Genomic DNA, 6000 nt, shown 5'->3' on the forward strand with positions numbered 1-6000 from the left:
CCCTGTGTGTGAATCAATGCCTCTGCTGAACCCAGGAACCCTGTGTGTGAATCAATGCCTCTGCTGAACCCAGGAACCCTGTGTGTGAATCAATGCCTCTGCTGAACCCAGGAACCCTGTGTGTGAATCAATGCCTCTGCTGAACCCAGGAACCCTGTGTGTGAATCAATGCCTCTGCTGAACCCAGGAACCCTGTGTGTGAATCAATGCCTCTGCTGAACCCAGGAACCCTGTGTGTGAATCAATGCCTCTGCTGAACCCAGGAACCCTGTGTGTGAATCGATGCCTCTGCTGAACCCAGGAACCCTGTGTGTGAATCAATGCCTCTGCTGAACCCAGGAACCCTGTGTGTGAATCGATGCCTCTGCTGAAACCAGGAACCCTGTGTGTGAATCAATGCCTCTGCTGAACCCAGGAACCCTGTGTGTGAATTGATGCCTCTGCTGAAGACGCAAACAATTTAAGTTCTGGTTTTAGAATATATTTGGCATTGTTTGTTTTTACAACAGATCATTCATGAATGGACTAAGATTTTAGTGTATCTTTATCTTACTACATACAATGTGCCTAACTGTCTAGGTATAAATCTTGAATGTGATTTTCTTCCTTTGGTTTTCAGGCTATTGACAGTATGTTTTCAAAGACTGTGGGAGTAACATCACCAACTGGTATCTTTTTACACCATTATTTCCCATATCCAAAGCTACACATTCAACACAACTCCAGTAACCTGTGCACTTAGCATCACCACCACCACCACCACCTCCAGCACCCTGCACAGACTCCACTCCCTTTCCTTCCCAAACTGGTCAGTCAGTCGACCTGTCACATATTGGCGACCATGAAGGGATTTGAAAACTTTAATTATTATTATTATTCTTATTATTATTATTATTATTCTTATTATTATTATTATTATTATATTGTTTGTGTTAAACAGGAATCGTTTAATGAGAACACCTGTTGTTATGAGAAGTAAAACTATTAGTAGTAAATCCCCTCGGGGTGTAAAACTCTATAAAGCTCCAACGACAGTAAAACAAGTGCAGGATTTACGTTTGGAAGGTGAATCAAGTGTTACTAGCAGTAATGCTGACTTGGATGTTGCTACATTATCTGATACCAGAATGCAAGTTGTTGCTGGTGATAGTGTGCGCATTAGAGCAGAAGAGGCTGCTGTGGGTGCGAATGTTAAGGTACCAGAACAATCAAATGCTGATGTTGTTGCTGTAAATAAACCGTCCAAAACAGTACAATTGCCTGCAACCGGCATAAGTAGCAGTGATGTGCAAGTTGTGTTGAATGCTATTAATTGTTGTAAAAAATAGGTGCAGGAGGATTTTGCTAAATGATTAAATGAAACTGATAATTAGTGATAAAAATTGATAATAAAAGATTACTACAGTGTTGGTTTTGACTAAACAGTCATTTAAAGCTAAGCAGGCAACAAAGTCTTAATCTATTCAGCAACAGTGAAAACACAGGAAGGGGGAAAAAAAGCATTAACTTGTTTTCAAGTGGAAATTGCTGGTGAAATAAAAAAAAAAACAATTGCAGTTTTTTAAAGCTGAAATTCACCAACAGACAATGTCAGAATTGATGGGACTAAAACGAGATGTTATGCAGAAATGTTGGAGAAAAGCATAAGGATTTAGCAGACACTAAATCCTACGTGATACATGTGTGTGATGAAGTTCAGTATGAAATTGCTGGAAAAGGAAAATGAAAGGTCTATGCAAGAATGTTGTATTAAACAACAGGAATTATCAGGTGTAGTAAATGGTCTGAAAGAACAAATGGAGCATGTTGTTAATATTGGAAGCCAGATTTTTCCAGACTTGAAATCTGCTGCTGTTGATGTAACTGAGCCTGAATCAGACCCTTGAGCAAAGGTACCTGATGCAGTAGGAAAGTCAAACGACCACCAATCAAATTGTCGTTTAGTAAAGCACAGGATGAGCAGGATCCCATACAATACATGGTTAAATGTAAAGATGTTCTTGCATTTCAGCCTTTAACTGATGTTGAGATTGTGGCTACATTGATAAATGTTCTATATGTTACTGCACAAGACTGGAGGGAGACTGCTCAGCATCAGATAAAAAACTTGGAGGATTTTGAGAAACAGTTTCTGGTAGCATTTCTTTCTGAGGATTACAAGGATGAGTTGGCAGCGAGAGTGCAAACAAGGAAGCAAAAACCTAATAAAGCCATTAGAGACTTTGCATTTTCTTTTCAAGCTCTGTGTAAGAACATAAGAAAGAACATAAGAAAGTTTACAAACGAGAGGAGGACATTTGGCCCATCTTGTTCTTTTGTTTGTTAGTAGCTTATTGATCCCAGAATCTCATCACGCAGCTTCTTGAAGGATCCCAGGGTGTCAGCTTCAACAACATTACTGGGGAGTTGGTTTCAGATTCCCACAATTCTCTGTGTAAAAAAATGCCCCCTATTTTCTGTCCTGAATGCCCCTTTATCTAATTTCCTCTTGTGACCCCTGGTCCTTGTTTCTTTTTTCACATTGAAAAAGTCCTTTGGGTTGACATTGTCAATACCTTTTAGAATTTTGAATGCTTGAATCAGATCACCGCATAGTCTTCTTTGCTCAAGACTGAATAGATTCAATTCTTTTAGCCTGTTTGCATATGACCTGCCTTTTAAACCTGGAATAATTCTGGTCGCTCTTCTTTGCACTCTTTCTAGAGCAGCAATATCCTTTTTGTAGCGAGGTGACCAAAGCTGAACTAATGCATTGTACAGTTTTAACATTACTTACCTTGATTTAAATTCAACACTTTTCACAATATATCCAAGCATCCTGTTGGTCTTTTTTACAGCTTCCCACATTTTCTAGATGAAGACATTTCTGAATCAGCATAAACTCCTATGTTTTTTTCATAGATTCCTTCTTCAATTTCAGTATCTCCCAAATGATATTTATAATGCACATTTTTATTTCCTGCATGCATTACCTTACACTTTTCCCTATTAAATGTAATTTGCCATGTGTCTGTCCGGTTCATTTTGGATGACCTATGCTGATGCATCAGTGTTTGCCACTCCTCCTACTTTTGAGTCGTCTGCAAATTTAACAATTTTGCTTACTATACCAGAATCTAAATCATTAATGTAGATTAGGAAGAGCAGAGGACCTAATACTGATCCCTGCGGTACTCCTCTGGTTACCTGCTCCATTTTGAGGTTTCTCCTCTAATCAGTACTTTCTGTTTTCTACATGTTAACCACTACCTATTCCATGTACATGCATTTCCTTGAATCCCTACTGCGTTCAGTTTGAGAATTAATCTTTTATGCAATACTTTGTCCAAAGCTTTCTGGAAATCTAAATAAACCATTTAAATCAAGCAGGTTAGTTAAACACGATCTCCCTTTCCTAAAACCTGTCTTTCTCTCAGGATACTATTACCATAGACCTGTAGGTAATTTTCCATTTTAGATCTTATTATAGTTTACATATAACAGAAGTCAGGTTTATTGGTCTGTAGTTACCTGTTTCGGTTTTGTTTCCATTTTTGTGGATCGGTATTACGTTTGCAATTCTCCAGTCTGTCGGTACAACCCGTGTCAAGAGACTGTTGCATGATCTTGGTTAGTGGTTTGTAAACAACTTTTAATTTCTTTGAGTACTATTCGGAGGATCTCATCCAGCCCAGGGGATTTGTTTATTTTAGGGGCTCCTAGTCCCTTTAACACTTCTGCCTCGGTTATGCTAAAGTTATATAAAACTGGACAGGCACAGGTTGACATATGGGGCATATTGTCCGTACACTTCAGCCATCAACACCAGGCAGAAGGATATCTACATCATCAGATGGAAAGAAACGCAAATGGATGGAGATGCACATGGATCACATTAGTTTACTGTAAAGCTTAGTTGATGCTTATGTTGGCGAGAGCCAAGTTCAAATCAGCATGAAGTTTTAACTTCTACTCTCATGTAATGGAAATCATTACTATATGTGTATTATATGAATTATGTATTTACTGTATGTGTATTATATGTTCACAGTGATGTATTGCTAACTCAGCTTGTCTTGGAGTAAGTCAAAAGTGACTCTTGAAATCAGTCACGGTGTATTGAGGCACCACTTCTGACACATATTCTTACATTTTTGCAACATTCCTGGAATAATGATTAATAAGATTTGCCATGCATTGTAGTGCAAGCCTGCAGACTGTAAAAAATGTTAATATCAGTAGCCAGTTACATTGACAAAACACTATGTCAGACCACATGTGTTTTAATGACATATCTGAAACAAACACTTCAAAACAAAGTCCCACATGTTACATTTTAAATAAAAGCACAAATCCCAAATCCTATTAGCTTTACTGTTGCTTATTATTGCCCACAATAGCACTTGTCAGTGACATAATATATGCAGCGAGAGATAACACATATTTATAGATTACATGTACTATATTTACACAGCTGCTATATACACATACAATAATTGCAGCAATCAAGATCTTTTGAACTGGCAATTACACTACAGAATAAATTTATGAGTCTGTATAGCAGGAGAGAGCCTTGACATTATATAAGGGGGCAGGGCAAAGCCTTGCTTGTATATATGTTTTGTATTATTATTACTATTAATATTATTATTATTGTTATTATTAATGTATAAATATGATGGTGTAGCCATGTTTTTTGTTTTGAATATGTTTAGTTTTGTATTTTGTTTGACAGCGTGGATGGGGAAGCCTCACAGAATGTTGTTGAAGCTGACACCCTGGGATCCTTCAAGAAGTTGCGTGATGAGATTCTGGGATCAATAAGCTACTAACAAACAAAAGAACAAGATGGGCCAAATGTCCTCCTCTCGTTTGTAAACTTTCTTATGTTCTTTCTTATGTTCTTACACAGAGCTTGAAAAGAAAATACAAAGTCTCTAATGGCTTTATTAGGTTTTTGCTTCCTTGTTTGCACTCTCGCTGCCAACTCATCCTCGTAATCCTCAGAAAGAAATGCTCCCAGAAACTGTTTCTCAAAATCCTCCAAGTTTTTTATCTGATGCTGAGCAGTCTCCCTCCAGTCTTGTGCAGTAACATATAGAACATTTATCAATGTAGCCACAATCTCAACATCAGTTAAAGGCTGAAATGCAAGAACATCTTTACATTTAACCATGTATTGTTTAGGATCCTGCTCATCCTGTGCTTTACTAAACGACAATTTGATTGGTGGTCGTTTGACTTTCCTACTGCATCAGGTACCTTTGCTCAAGGGTCTGATTCAGGCTCAGTTACATCAACAGCAGCAGATTTCAAGTCTGGAAAAATCTGGCTTCCAATATTAACAACATACTCCATTTGTTCTTTCAGATCATTTACTACACCTGATAATTCCTGTCGTTTAATACAACATTCTTGCATAGACCTTTCATTTTCCTTTTCCAGCAATTTCATACTGAACTTCATAACACACATGTACCACATAGGATTTAGTGTCTGCTAAATCCTTATGCTTTTCTCCAACATTTCTGCATAACATCTCGTTTTAGTCCCATCAATTCATTCATTGCAAAAGCCTGCTTAATTTTTACAAGGTCAGGACAAAGATTAAGAGCTAGGGTATTGAATTGAATGCGAGCAGAGATAAGTAGCCAGTGGTGGGTGGGGTAGCATGAGATTTGTCAGTTTTGTTTCTCCAACTCTCCCTCTCTCGTGCACTCTTCCAAACACCCACACAGAGTACAGAAAACTGGAGGGAGAGTTGGAGAAACAAAACTGAAAGGAAATAAGACCATAGGATCAGTGAAGGCGATTGACCAGCCTGACCTTGTCGTATTAGTGTTCGTGATTTGTTTTTGTTTAAAACTTTGTTTTGCTCTGTGAGCAGTGTTTTTTTTATTAAAATATTTTATTTATTTTTATTCTTTAAAACAAACCACATTACCTGTGTCTCTGCAGTTCCTGCTTCTGGCCTGCTGTCACCACCTCAGCCTTCCCTGTCTCAGAGTCATACATTGTGTC

Source organism: Polyodon spathula, chromosome 11 (genome assembly GCF_017654505.1).
Source record: "Polyodon spathula isolate WHYD16114869_AA chromosome 11, ASM1765450v1, whole genome shotgun sequence".
NCBI lineage: Eukaryota > Metazoa > Chordata > Actinopteri > Acipenseriformes > Polyodontidae > Polyodon > Polyodon spathula.